General features: G+C 45.9%; 1 protein-coding gene across 2 annotated transcripts in view; it reads right to left on the reverse strand.

The window, feature by feature from the left end:
* The window catches only part of SPOCK1 (SPARC (osteonectin), cwcv and kazal like domains proteoglycan 1), a 545,050-nt gene that overhangs the window by 236,899 nt on the left and 292,704 nt on the right, over positions 1–15,447 (reverse strand). The window lies entirely within an intron of this gene.

Consider the following 15,447-nt stretch of genomic DNA (forward strand, 5'->3'; position numbering starts at 1 on the left):
ACAAGAGGAAGAAGTAACTGAAGAATCAAAGAGATTCACGATGCAGGAAATGGCAAGGGGATTTTCTTTATCTGAGGAGGCACTGTTAGTTTTTGAGGCACAGGACCCGAACGTAGAACGGCACACAAAGGTTGCAGCAGCCGTTCAGTAGGCAATCCAGTGCTACCATGTCATCTATGACGAGAAAAAAAGAGCTACTACCCAGATAACACTGGATCATTTTTTCAAGAGGGTAGATAGCATTGAATCCAGCAAAGAACCAGAACCTGTGCCATCAGCGTCAGGCGTGAGTGAAACTGCAGCTTGCCGTCCGTCTCCTATTGCTGACGGTCCTTCAGCTCTTCCACCTCCCACCTCCTCTCCCTCCATCAGTCGGTAACTCTTCTTGCCTGTTCACTCGATGCCAGCCCCTGGATGCCAGCTGTTGCACTGTACTACTGTACTTTTCAAGGTACTGTACTGTAAGATTAAAATTGTTTTTTTATTTCTTGTGTTTCTTGTGTTATTTGTGTGAAAAATATTATAAACCTATTACAGTACAGTACTGTATAGCCGATTGTGTGAGTTGGGTACCTAGGCTAATTTTGTTGGACTTAGGAACAAATTGGACTTACGATCGCACTCTCGGAACGGAACTCATTCGTATGTAGGGGACTTAGTATAATCTTCCCAACCTGTGAAAGAGATATTATTTTTATTCCTATTTTATAAATGAAAAAACTGAAGCTGAGAGAGGAGAAATAAGTCGGCCACGGTCACAGAGCTGGTAAGTGGTGCAACCAGACCAACCCAGGCCTGTCTGAGTCAAACCCAGAGCCCTTCTACGTAGCATGTACTGCCAGCTCAGTACAGTCAGAACCATTCAGACACCAGAAAGTTATGTCACTTCTCGAGGACCAGTGTGCTCTCACAGGGGCACTGATTTCATTTTTCATTCAGAAAGAAGGGGTCCGGTTTATCTAGTTCGCCATTATTTCCCTACAGCACACTTCTGGCATATGGCAATTACTCAACAACTACAAAATATTCAATGACTGAATAAGCGCTTCTTGATAGCTGTGGTCTACGCCCTCAAGCCAATTAGGATCAATAATGAGACAAAGGCTTAATAAAACAAACAAAACCAATGCCTCACACACCAAGTGCCAGTTTCAGGACGCACATGATCGGGGCTAATAGCAGGGGTGGAGGGAGAGATTGGTGGGGCCTGAGGAGGCCTCCCGAGGAGGACTCTGCCCTTGAGCTCGTTTTGAAGGAAGTTAATATCTGAATTAGAGATAATGGGAGGCAGAATTCACAGCGCATGAAATCATGATAATTTTGTTGTAGAAATATTCCATTCCTATGCAAATCTATGTTTTAATTAGCAAGTTCTATCCCAATTTTTTAAAAAACCTCCATGTTTCCATTCCAAGGAAAAAATAAATATTTGCTCCTTAATTAGGTGCAGACCAAATGAATACCGTGTACTAAACGTACACGAGCACCAGGACTCAGGCAAATGAAAGATAAACCCTTGCCCAGTGAGGGATAAACACGAGCTGGGGCTGATGGGTGGCAGGGTATGTCATTTCAGTGGGAGGAAACGTTTTGAACATGTATTACATGCCAAGAACCAAGCTTTGCCTAGGCTTTCTCATCTAGGACCTGAGAGGAGGCTGGTTTTGCCTCTCTGGAAACAGGTATATTCCTTCTAAGAAATGTCAAAAATCCAGCTTCCACCTAGGCAAAGAGGTAAGCAGTCTCAACCCCTTAGAGAACTCACACTCCACCAAGGTACAGCCTTTGAGTCAGCAAAAGGAGAACCGCGCTCTGTGGGGCCCCTCAGATTAGACTCCCCCCAGTCACCTAGAGAAGACACATCAACTAAGCTCTTGGGACAAGAGAGGAAGCTGGAGCGCCACCATATCTAATGTACAAAGGAAACCAGAGTAGCTATGATGATAGCACCTTCCTGGAATATAAATTTCAGTGGGTGGCAATTTTGCACATTTTCATACCACAGTAAACACAGACATTGAGGAATATAATTCAAAATGTGCATGAATTTTTTAAAGATGAAACCTAAGATTTCAAAGGAATTTAAGGTTTGTGGAAGACTGCTTCAGGCCACACCCCAAACTTCTCAGCAGTATGACTCAGGTTCCTCTACCTGGGTATTTGTGCTAGAAAGTTCCATAAGGCCCTGGGTTCGTCAAATGTTGTAGTTTCCAGGCAGATCTGGAAACCACAGAGTATCTTTGCGGTGACTGCTTAGTTCTGATCTGATGCATGGGGGCGGGGGGGTCACTGTGGAGGGGAATCCCCAGACACTAGGCTAGCTACAAGTGCGGGGGACCATATAACTCCCTGTTCTAGAGATAAAGTAGCTGAGATCTAAAGAGGTCAGTAACTGGACCAAGGTCAAAAAGTGGCAGAGCTGGGGGTCAATCCAGGTTCAAGATCAAAATACGGTCTCTCTCTTATAGGAGTAAATGATCCAGGTGGCACAGTGAAATGTACAATGAAAAGGTGACTCCTCACAAAATGTTCCCTATCAAACAAGTGGTGATCACAGGGCGATCCAAGGCATGGCAGGGGGATGGGGCACTAAAGCAAACCCTAAAAGACACAAAGGAATCAGACAGGTGAGAACGGGCGATGCATTTGGTAGGTGAAGACCGTCTTGGACAAAGATTGATCGCCATGCGTGACTTTCATTCACCATAGCATAAGGAGTAGGGGATCTGAAATCTCATATCCTGCCTTCAAGTCCTTACTCCATCACTTACTAGCCTATGCCTTGTAGACAACTTATTCTCTTTGTCCTTTTTTCTCAGTTCTCAAGTGGGGATCCTAATTGACACTACCACACAAGAATCTCCAGATAATCAGGTGAGATATGTGCACATGGCCAAGCATTAGCTATTATGGTTCATTCAGTCATTCAAACATTTATTAAATATTTGCTCCAGGAAAGCCACTGTAATAGCAAATAGTGGATAAAGAATTGTATAACATAACATTATTTCCATTAAGGATCATGCAACATATTAGTAAGATAAGTATGAACTGAGAGCAGAGCATAAAGGTGAGCAAATCCCCACCCAGCTTTGCCTGGACGGGCCCAGGCTGGGGGTGGTTTGTGAAGCCATCCGTGGGGAAGGCTTAAGAGAAGTGACACTTGTCTATCTTTCAGATTAAATAGGAAATCACAAGGAAAGGAGTGGGGGAAAGGCACGAAGGAGAGAGGAAGGCATGGGCCGAGGCTGGAGCCTGGAGGATGCAGCTTGGTGGGGCTGTGTTGGGGGCGGGGGTGCCGGAGGCCACAAGGGGCCAAGTTTTAAGCAGAGGCAAGATGTGCTCAGATGTGCATTTTTAAAATAGGCATCAGGCAGGAGTCTGGGGGCGTAAGGGCATCGAGAGGGAATCCAGAGGGTGGGAGGTGGGTTAGGAGGCGAGATTCTAAAGGTGCCCTTCTGCAGAAGGGGCAGGAGAGTCAAGACTTGACGCTGCAAACAGAGAGAAGACAGGGGGGCCTGGGGAAACCATGCAGACTCAAGATAAACCGACAGAGAAAATAAAACTCAGTTGACTGAAGCATTTCTTTCCAGTACTGGAGGCTCTTCTCAAACATGAATAAATAAATATGCTTCCAATGACTACAAAGCAGCACTTTGCTTCCCTTTAAATCGCTCCCCAGAGCCAGTCCTAGGAGCCCTGAGTGACACGCAGCACACGGAGCTGAGCCCCCTCCTCTCCCTGCAGGCAGCTCGAAGCAGAGGGCAGAGAGGGCAGCTCTTAGCCAGGCAGCTCGAAGCAGAGGGCAGAGAGGGCAGAGTTCAGGAAAAGGGCCCACCTTGCCTACACCTCACCTGGTGACCTTGACCTTGGACAAGGGACCTCCCCACCCCAGCCTCAAGTTTAACGTCCCACCTGGAAAACAGGGCCCCTGTGACCCCTTGTAGCTCATACGCTCCCTGATTGTAAAGATGGGAATTTCCTTTCTAGGTTTGGCCATGACACCCCTGTACTTCTCTGAAGTCATCATAGACACCCACAGTATGGACCAATCCACTACGGTTTAGAAACGAAGACTGCCTGAGGGAATTCCCTGGTGGTCCAGTGGTTAGGACTCTGTGCTTTCACTGCTGAGGGCGCTGGTTCAATCCCTGGTCAGGGAACTAAGATCCCACATGCCGCGCGGCGTGGCTAAAACATTTTAAAATTTTTGTAAAAAAAAGAAATGAACACTGCCTGGCAGTCAGCCATTGTTACCGGAGGAGGTACTGAGCATGCTCCTTACACAGCTCAATCACATTTGTATTGATCACCTACCATGCAAAGGACTTAAAAATGCCTGACTCAACCCCCGTGCCATTCTCATGAGGTAAGGAATACAGCATTCTCCTTTTGCTCAAGAGGAGACGGCAGCTTAGAGAGGATAAGTAACTCCTCCAAGGTAGTCTAGCTAGTAAGTGATGGAGTTAGGACAGAAGTCAGTCCATATGGCTCCAACCACACTCCCCTCCCCTACGCCATACTATCTCACTTGCACAAGCCCACCTCTCTGACGTCTCTATACAGGTAGAGAACATCAGAAACAGGAGGGGCTTTGGCATTACCTGGCTCAGGGATGCCACCCCTCACCCTCTCCTTACCTGTGGCAGACATGGCTAATCAATCGCAGAATTTTCCCCAACTGACTTATGACCACAGATCCATTTCTAACTGGTCAGAATTCAAGATGAAACCTGATCCTTTGTCTTCATCTTTGCCAGACAAAACTGCATCCTGTTAGAGGGATGTGATGTGTTTAAGGTAACACAGCTGGTTCATGAGAGCTGGAACTAGCATCTTCATCTCTTGACTCCCAGTTTAGCAGGCTGAGGGGGAGACCTCCCTATGCAAAGGACAGAGCCTCTTCTAATGGAGTAGAGATAAACAGGAGAAGAGATACACCTAAGATGGCCACAACGTCAAGTTCCGGAAGGAGAGTGTCCCATGTCTAGCCTTAACATGTGGTTCTCAGATACTGTAAGTCCTCCAACTAACGGCCCACTACAGAACAGCATTTCTGCTTAATTCTGATTGAAACACACAGTTCATACAGCTGAGAGATTAATTTGTTTTCAAGCTAATGAATATTTGAAATGGGAATCCCCATGAATTAAACAAAAGAACAATAACGCTACTTATTTAGCTCCTTCTGGAGAGACTAGATTTTCTTCAAGCTTTACAGGGAAAATTGACAAGTTAAGCGACTCAGCTACCTGCACCCAAAGGAGGAGCTATCTATCCCATTCCCAGGACGTGGCAGGAGCAAGCTCCCAGAATCAAGTCCTTAGGAACCAGCCAGACTCTTCCCCTACCCCTGAGCCCTACAGGACAGGTGGTCCCAGACACGCCCAGAAGGAGTTCTTCCTCATCAGATACCATGTCAGGAGAGGGGGTAGGGGAGCCCAGACAGCACCACCAAAAGTCAGGAACAGGTAACCAAGCTGCTGGGCACGTAGGCAGAGGCAGGCACGGAAATAGGAAGGAAGATCATTAGCAAGGAAGAAAGCAGTGCCCAGGCTGCCTCCAAAGGGCAATCAGAAAACTCAGGGTTCCCGCCAAGGCACTCCTCTTTGCAATCCCTGGGTGTGGGGCGAGGAGGGTCTTAAGCAGGCACATCAGAGGAAACCTCTTGGATACACGGCTTTCTTCCCTGGAAGCATACCTGGAACCTCTCCAGATAGATGACTCCTGACAACTTTGCACCCAGGAAATGCTCTCATCACCGGATCAACCTGTCCAGTAGCCTGTTTCCACAAATACACTGCGTTCTTTGTGTGAACAGGAATAATGATACTAAGATTATAAAAATCACTCATCCAAAATTATCTGCAGAGCGGTAAGCAAGCAGGGTTCTGACGGTGAAAGTCTCAAAGGTCCATTCATTAAATATTAACTCTTACTTGTGAGAGGGAGAGCTGGCCGGGGGCAGCAGAGAATGGAAAATGGAAGACTGTCCTCAAACTTGACAGGGCCGGCTCCAGGGACAGTCATGTGTCTGCAGGGTTAGAACAGGTCTAATGAGCCAGGCATTGGCATCTCTGCAAATAAGTTTCCTTCTAAAAAGGGAACTCATTATTCTCAGAATCACATTTCTGAATTCATGAAGGTAAAATTACAGCAATTAAGAATCATGCCTTTTCTTTGCCAAGTGAATAGAAGCTCAAAATACTGCCAGACAAAATCCCAGGTCAAATTCCACGAGCAAGCATACCATATTACCAGAAACGCGCACAGATGTGGAGAAACGCTAACTGGCACAGGGCCTCTACTTAACGTCCTGTATCTCGTCACAATCAACGGACTCATTCATCCCTCATCCATTCTTTCAGTCCACAAACGTCTGTCGAGCACGGGGCCCTGTGTTAAGTGCTTAGGAAGAGAGGCCTCAGTCCCAGCCTAGTTTACTGAAGATAAATTTTTCCAGGAGTGATGTGATGATTTTATAGGGTTCTAGTCCTGGCTTTTAGAGATGCTTTGCCTTCGAAAAGTGAGGAGGTCCTGCAGAAGCCACTTTTTAAAGAGGTGAACCTTTACAGAGCCACGGCCTGCAAGATTCTCTGGCTCTAGAGTCTGGGGTAAAAGACCCAGCTCTGTCTGCCTCAGCAGCAGATCCTGAAAGAGTCTGAATCTTGAAAGAGACTGAATTCATGAAGGTAAAATTCATGAATTTTATCCCAGTAGAGGGCCCTCCTCTACTGGGGTCACCTGCATCTCCTGACCCTGGAGGCTGGTGTTTCTGGGCAGAGCAGTTGGGGGTGGGGCAGGAGGAAGAAGAGGGGAACAAAGACAGAGCAGTGAAGAACACAATCAAACAACTTCCAAGTTACATCCTGTGCTGACCATCCCTCATTCCCACCAAAGCACTCTATTGGTAAGTGCTGTGGAAAAAGAAAATGCCCTTGCCATGTCTTTCTACGGGCACACAAGTGATTCTGTCACTTGACTTGCCCTGCCTGGTGGCACGTACCTGGATGTGTGGTGAGTCCCTCTCCACAGGACCTGTCTGTCCATCTATCGAAAGGATCATCATCTTCTGGGCATTACCAGGTGCCCGGCACTATACTTTGTATGGGTCTAGATCATTTAATTCTCAATGAATCCTGTAAGCTTGGTCCTCTTTTTGACCCCACTTTGAAGATGAACAAACTAAGCCTCAGAGGATATAAGGCATTTGGCCGAGGTCGCACGGGGCTGACACCTAAATCTAGTCTCCTAACCCCTGAACTCCACTGCGTCCTACTGTAATCACTGGACTGCATGACAGTCTCCACTCTACTGTGAGGACACGGAACGCCAGGACTGAGTCAGATTCTTCTCTGCCTCCCCAGCAACTCTCAGAGGGACCAGCACACAGTGGGCACTTAGCAAATGGCCACCAAGTAGATGTGTGAGCGAGTCAGTGAGTGAGCCAATTGGTGAACGTTGCTGGTCTCCATGCTGAATCCTCGGCCATCTGAGACAGTTCCAGAGTAGGAACATGCAACATTCAAATGAAATTCAGGTGAAAAAGTCTGAGTTAATGTCCATGCTTTCAAAGTTTTTTGTAATAATTCTCTCTTAAAATGACCCACTTGAATTAACATCCCCCTACAGTAAAACAACAGCCACAGAAGCAGGACCGACAGAAATACATCTGCTTAGACAAGTATGTGTCACTTTAAGAAAAACTGAGATACAAATCCCAAGTATCTATGTAGAAACCTATATAAGGAGAGGCGTTTTATTATTAAAAAGTATTCACCGTAAGTTTCCTCCAAATAGCCCACTGCCTTGGAAATTCTGGTTTTAAATGTCTGATTTCAACACCTTCCAATAAACACATCTTTTGAGCTATGTCCATCCTAAGGAAAATGACCAATTAGTTATACTTATTAAGAAGAGTACAAGGCTTCATGTCATAAAAGTCCAAGCCAATATCAGAAACTTTTAGGGACATCTGTCTGTGACAAAGCTCCAGAAGAGGTAACAACATTCCTAACCCCACCAAAACGAGAATTCTTACAAGGCAGTTATTACATGACACACTTAGGTCTCGTTGAAAGGAATCTGCCCCAACAAAGCAAATAAAAAATTCAAAGTCTTTTCACTTTCAGTCAATGACTAAGATGACAACAGATCCCAGTTTTAGGAATTTAACTTCATTATTACGCCATGAGGGTCAGACGATCAGAACCATTCATTATGATAATTGCTTAGCCTGTAATTAGATTCATTTTCTTGACATGAATATTCATATTTTCCTGTAATTGTTGGTATAAAAGTAAGTGAGAATGTTGGCCTTCTCTTCTAAGGAAATTAGCATTTGAAATATTTCTCGGGAGAAACAAGCTACCTAAAATGATGAATGAACACTTCCCTTCCTGGGAAAGCACACAACCAGTTATTTCTCCCAAGGCCTCTCAAGGAAAGCAGAATCTACACCTGCACAAGGCTTCAGGCACTGAGTTTGTGTCAGATGGGAAAGCCTTGGTCCGAGAGGGTCTTCCTGGTCTCTGGCATCTTAAAAGACACACACCAATTATCTTGCTTTCATTACTATTCCCAACACACACAGGACAGCACGAAGCCTCAAGTTTTCTCATTTTGTTTAATGCAATAGAAATTGATGGCTTTTATCACGCCACATGTATAGGCCATCAGGAAGGAGGACAGAGAAGCTGCAGATTACCAAGTGATCTGGAAGCATGCAAGGTGCCTGGGTAAGTCCACAGCATACTAAGAAGCTTTCTGAAGTGCCTCTGGTCCCCACCCTCATTCTGGGGTAATCCTCTGTTTGGGTAAGGCCACCATTGGGGGAGGGGGGCTCTGTCATCAAACAGGTCAGTTTCAGGACCACAGCTTAGGTGGTAACAAAGGGTAATGCCAGTAGTTAGAGCAGTTAGTAGATGTGTGCGCTGGCTTTTTGATCATGCGTCAACCGTCAAGGATGATTACAGGTTTAAATAAGACCATCTATCAAAGTATTCCCTTTACTGGTCGATCACAGACTCATAAGAAGAATGAGGACTTCACACACTGTGCGAAGGATCCCTTCACATACCTAGCAAGTGGTGAGCCAACATTTGTTTGGCTGCTACTGAAAAAAAAAAAAAAAGATGAAATTTTAGAAATAGACACATGTCAACTACTATTGAGTGCCTGCTATGCCCCAGGCACCCTTGTTGGCAGTAGGTCTAGAATGTGCATTCTCAAAGGGGCGCCACTGCTCCTTGAGGGGTTTTTGAGGGCTGAAAAAATTCTTACTCCTTTTATATACAAAGTACAGATATAGTACATAAACAGATGTACGGTATATGCGTGACAATAAAATTTCATGGAGGGGGGCAGTTAGCAAAACAAAACAAAACCTGAAAAGTCTCCATTGGAGAGTGATAATGCGGGGAAAAAGTTGAAAAACACTGGTCTAGAGTAATGGACACACAGAAATTCTTCCCTTCGTGGAGCTAATACTCTATGGGTATCAGACAGACGATCAACAAGTAAAATGTGGTTTATTAAGAATAAGCGCTATGGAGGAAAATGAAGCAGAGAAAGGAAGTAAAGGCTGGCCAGGAAGGGACATAAAGGAGGGAAATAGGAGAAAACTACCATTTCTATGATTATTCATTAATTTTCCTCCCAATTGTGGCTGCTAACGTAACTTCCATGTGAGAAAAATTAAAATCTGCATGACAAATTAAAAGGGTAGTCCCTATACCTCAGCACAGCTCCATTATATAATACATAATGTGCTATAATATAGAAAAACAGTAAGAAGTATTATGGTCAAACGAGAGATTTATACGTGGCAGGGGTAGTCTCAAGTATTGAAAAACAGCATGAAATTCCTAATGACACCATCTTAAACACCATCTTTGATGACATATTTTCAGTAGTTCATATGAGTCCTTTAATATTCTCTTTCCTCACAATTGAATACCCAGTTGACTACCTTAATTCCAATGTCCACCCATTTGAGACTAATGATTTGCTATTTGGGGCATGTTTAATGATTCCCAATGTTATCTTCACATTTATGAGACCCAAGCTTCAACACCATTATTCTCATTTTATCACACATGTTTATGAAATAATGAGGAAAAATGCACTGAAAGTTCAAAGAATTGCTGGAACACGTAAGGCTATACAAGCAGAGATGATGATCTTGCCAATAACATGAACTCTTGGCTGTCAGGCTCTTCCAGAGCTCAGAATGTCTGTCTGCCAGGGCACATCTGAACAGTGACACAAAACTAGCGAACGTAAAGACGTACAGGGGTATCAATTCATAATGTACTAAAATGAAGTTTACGTAAAAGTTGAATCTGAAGATGTCGGGACCACCTTAGTGTATCCCCTATTAGATCATAAGAGAAGTTTCAAGAGTCACTTCGGGAAGTTTACTCCAGAGGTAGTTTTCTCCTAACTAATAATGCCACAAAGTTTCCAGTTTCCCATAACACTGGAACATCTTTACAGACGCTAGGCAAAGTTATCCTCCAGGGGAGCAGTTGATGATTTGAAAGGAAGAACAGCATAGCTCAGCGCTGTTTGTAAGCTAAGTTCAGCCTCCCTGTAGCTTTGCCACGTCTTTTCTATGGGGAAATTAACAAGAAAAGCTCTCGGCTTCATATATTATTGCAACTTGGCTACAAGCTAATTGGGAAAGAGAGGTCATGGGGAAATGCTGTTTACTGCTGATGTCTCCAATACAAATCTGGGAAATGGTAAGACGCTTAGCGGACAGAAGACTGCTTACCAGGTAGGCACGATATATGGGTACATGTGACTTACTGTGCGTTTAGCCAAATTCTTCCTTGGAATAAGTGACATGCCTTCAAGGAGCAGATTGCAAAATCATGCAATCATAAGGAGGAAACAGCCAAAGAGAAATCCTTAAAGAATGTAAGCTGGGAAGGGAAGCTGGTATAACTCAAAAGGCCAGTTTATACCCAGGTCCCAAAGCACCCACCTTCCTACAGATTTCAGGGACAGCTAGAAACTTGAAAAAGCCTCAGAGATCACCCTGGAAGCAGCAAGCTGAGATTCAGAAACGGTCTCTGCTAAGCCTCATAAAGCAGTAAACTCACACACATGCCTTCATGACGATTTCTAAATCTCAGCCCAGTCTTTTTTTTTTTCCTCCCCTTAAATAAAATAAAATTGTTATTGCTGCCTGTTTAATAACAAGAGGAAAGTGCACGGAGAGATGTGCAGGCAGCATGAGGCCCATGTCCCTCTCGCAGGCTGTTCCAACCACCCGGGAAGACAATTAACCAGCCAGCCCCGCAGTTCAGCTCCTTATTTTAAGGGCCTCAGTCACTAGAGACTGGGCGCTTGGGCTGAGTCCACTTTCATAGGCACTCGACTGCACGCGGGGCATTTCAAGTGTGAAACAGTTCAGCTGGTTTTCTTACTTCTTGTTTGTGCTTCTAATATTACTTATTTGTGGAGAGGAGATGAAGTACCATTCTCCCCCCCACAGCATGAAAGCCCTCAATACTCAGTGCTTTCACAGGGCTCTGTACTGAAACACGTCCACCGCGCCAGCTCAAGGGCCCCCCAGGGAACCCAGGCAGTGCTGAGATCGGCCATGCCCAGAAGTACCGGTACCTAGCAGAGCAAGAGGAAGGCCAGGCTGCAGCTCCGGGAGCGCAGGCTTTGGACACAGCACAGACCTGTGCTTGGGTTCCCTCTCTGCCACCTTCTAGTGGGACGATCCTGAGCAAGTTAGTTACCTGCTATAAGCCTCACTCTAACTCATTATAAGTTGGGGATCGTAAAACTACCTCACAGAGGTATCATGAAAATAAAATGATAACACGCACAATGCTTGGCACAGTGACCGGCACACTCCACGCTCAACAGCTGTTAGCTACCATCATCAACATCACCATTAGGTACGAAGAGGTATGAAAGATCTCTCCATCGTCGCTCAGCCCCTACCCAGGTGCCTCCTATAGTCACGTCCCTGCACAGAACCTTTCCTAAGTGGTTCAGACGTGTGCACCCACACCCCAACACAAACTTTGACCTTCCACACATGTGCATGCTAAGGCATGGAGCGTGACGCCCCAGTGCACACACACGTGCTAAAGCAGGGGTTTCCCCCTGCAAAGGAATCACCTGGAGAGCTTGTTAAAACACAGGTTTCTGGGCCCCATCCTCAAAGGTGCTGATGCAGCATGTCTTAGGTGGGACTTAAGAACTGGCCTGTCTGATGCGCTGGTCCAAGGATCACATTTTGAGAACCACTGCACTCAAGGAAGGAGAAATAGGAGACAAGCTCAAGAAGTGAGAAAGGGAAATGTGCAAACAGAAGTTACCTTCAGAAAGCTCAGAACCAGCCGGAGTCCAGCCCTTGACAAAACCAGGAGGGGACCCACGTGAGCATCCGGAAAGGCTGCAGGCGGGCATCCTCCCTCTCGAGGCACCTCGCCACACTGCTGCAACTTGCACTGTGGGGCTGACCCAAGGCCACCGCGCTACAGGGACATCCAGACCACAGCTGGGCCCTGAAGAGAGGGGGCTTCTGGAAACAAGACCACCAGTGAGCTGTACATCATCCTGCTCCGTGATCGCCTCCTCCTCCGCGTACCTACAATGCCGCAGCCTAATGCTTCTTCACGGGGAGACTGATGGGCACGTTTCATGCTAATTCTTTCTGGAGTTGGGAAGCTTTTAGTTTCCTCATGTCAAGAAGAAAATGATGGCAGACATGTCCAGTAGAAATGCCACTGCGTTCTTTATGATGTCATTCGGCTACTGCCAGAATTAAACTATTGACCAAATTACTCTGTTTACCACAAAAATTGTGGCTTGGTCTTCTTGCCCTGAGGGCTGAAGCGTCATGCTGCAGAGGCGTCTACATTTATTCTCAGTACGTAATGCTGGGCCATGAAATGCCCCGTACACAGGCAGAGGCCTCGATGCTGAGAAAGCGACAAGGATCCAGGGTCCCTGTGATCCACATGCTTCCCCACATCCCTCGGGGTTATGCCAAACCCTCTAGCACGGTGTGAGTCCAAACGCTCAGACTCTCATCTGCTCCCACAGCAGTCATGTCTCCTGTTCCCATTCCCTGTGCTCTAGGCATCGTAGCAACGGCTCAGGACTCCCCCATCTCTGCACCTGTGCACAGACTGCCCTCTCCTCACTTCTCTGTGTGTTTAACTCCTACTCATCCTTCTGGTATTAGTGTATCACTACTGTGTGCCTCAGTAGTGCCTGTTACGGACTGAATTGTGTCCCCCACCAAAAAAAAAAAAAAAAAAGAGTCCTAATCTCCAATATGACGGTATTTGGAGACTGGGCCTTTGGGAGGTAATTAGGGTTAGATGAGGTCATGAGGCTAGGGCCCCCACGGTGGGATTTGTGCCCTTATAAGAAAAGGAAAAGACACCAGAGCTCTGTATCTGCCAAGTGAGGACATGGCAAGAAGGCTGCCACCCACAAGCCAGGAAGCAAAGCAGCCAACATCCTGACCTTGGACCTGACCTTGGACTTCCAGCCTCTAGAACTATGAGAAATAAATGGCTATTATTTAAGCCACCCAGTCTACGGTATTTTGTTATCGCAGCCCAACCCGACGTGTACGTCCCCACCATAGCATTCCTGTTTCTGATAATTCTTTGTATCCAGATTATAAACTGTGTGAATCCAAGGACACTTACTGGCCAGGGTATCTCCAGAACATAATCAAGCAAATATTGATCAATGAATGAACAAGCCCACAAACGAATGAATGAATGGGCAACTCTGAGTACCTTCCCACCCCTTTCAGAGCCTCCCTTTATCCATCTGAAAAGTGAGCCATTTTGACTGAGGATTTCTAACGAAATCTGTGACCAAGGGATACAGCAGAGGCTCCACAGCAGCTGCAATGCCTCAAGTTCAGAGCATGCAGGGAATCAGAAGACCCTACCCCACGCTAATTCTGTACTATGGGAGCTGCCCAGACCTCAGCATTTACGGCAGTGCAGAAGGACTCAGAAAGCCAGCAGCCCACAAAGGAAGGACCCTCAAACCCTGAGCATCCAAGAAAGTGCCTCAGGATCTACTGCAGTAGGCTCAAGGCTAGGCTAGCCTTAGGAATTCTTAATCAGTTGTACGTACTAGGCCCTAGGTGCAATTTTATTTGACAGAAAGATAGATCTTTCTGCTTAGCAGAAAACAATTAAATTTAAAAGTGGTAGTTGGGGGGAGGGATGAATTGGGAGATTGGGATTGACATATATACACTACTACATATAAAATAGATAACTAATAAGGACCTGCCGTAGAGCACAGGGAATTCTACTCAATACTCTGTAAGGACTTATATGGGAAAAGAATCTAAAAAAGAGTTGATATATGTAAAACTGATTCACTTTCCTGTATGGCAGAAACTAACACAACATTGTAAATCAACTCTATTCCAATAAAAATGAGAAGAAAAAAAAAAAGAAAGAAAGTGGTGGTTGTTTTCTAAAGCTTCAATCCCACCAGTTGGCATTACTCATGAAGAAGAACTTTCTAAGGATAGCAAGTTGAATTATTTGCCATATTATGACTTAAGCCAACCATTTCATAGGGTCTTGAAATCCTGATGACGCTCTGGCTCTGGCAGAATCAAAATAAAACAAGAATCTTTAAGAGCTTGGCATCTAGTGCCCACCTCAATGCCAGGCACTGAAATTTGCAAAGGAGCCTGAGGTCCTTCCATTTTGGTTTAAAGAACAAGCCAACTTGCGCATCAGTGTCTGTAGGACGAGGGAACAGAGGCAATGACCTGAACCAGGGATTCTCTTGGAAGAAAGGCCTATGGCTTCAGAACAGACCCCTGGGCTTCGCCAACAGAGATCAGGCACGTTATCATAAGGCTTGGAGAAGCAAAGCAACAACAGCCGATACAGCCATTAATTATAGACTACAGACCGCCTAAGCAGGTTTGTGACATATCAGCAAGTCTCTCAGACACTCCCATCCCCTGGATCTTTGCTGTCCTATTCCCTGGGGGCTTCTGTGGTTAATAGGGGCTGTTGCGAGGCTGATATACCTATGAACAGGAATGCAAAACTCTGCGACCTAGACATTTCCCCATCAATGTCCAACACAGAAAAAGTGTACATTCCATTTCTTCAACAAAGCTGACAAGACCAAGAAGCAATGATGAGCAAACCAAGCCTGTTTTCTTCTCAGGCCCCCTCTCCACTTCCCAGCAGAGAGGAACGTGAGGCTTCTGATTGCTGCCAGTTGACCTGAGAAGCCCTGAATGGGTCAACCAAGCTTGGGGACTTACAAATGGCACATCCCTGGTGCAAGAGCAGGAAGGCCTCTGGCCAAACTCCAGGACGAGGAGTCCGCAGTGGCCCACCCTCCACAGAGGTGGCTCCCAGGCCATCAGAGTGAGACTCAGATTGCACACACCACAGAAGCAAGACCCACCCA

This window comes from Lagenorhynchus albirostris, chromosome 3, assembly GCF_949774975.1.
Source record: "Lagenorhynchus albirostris chromosome 3, mLagAlb1.1, whole genome shotgun sequence".
NCBI classification, from domain to species: domain Eukaryota; kingdom Metazoa; phylum Chordata; class Mammalia; order Artiodactyla; family Delphinidae; genus Lagenorhynchus; species Lagenorhynchus albirostris.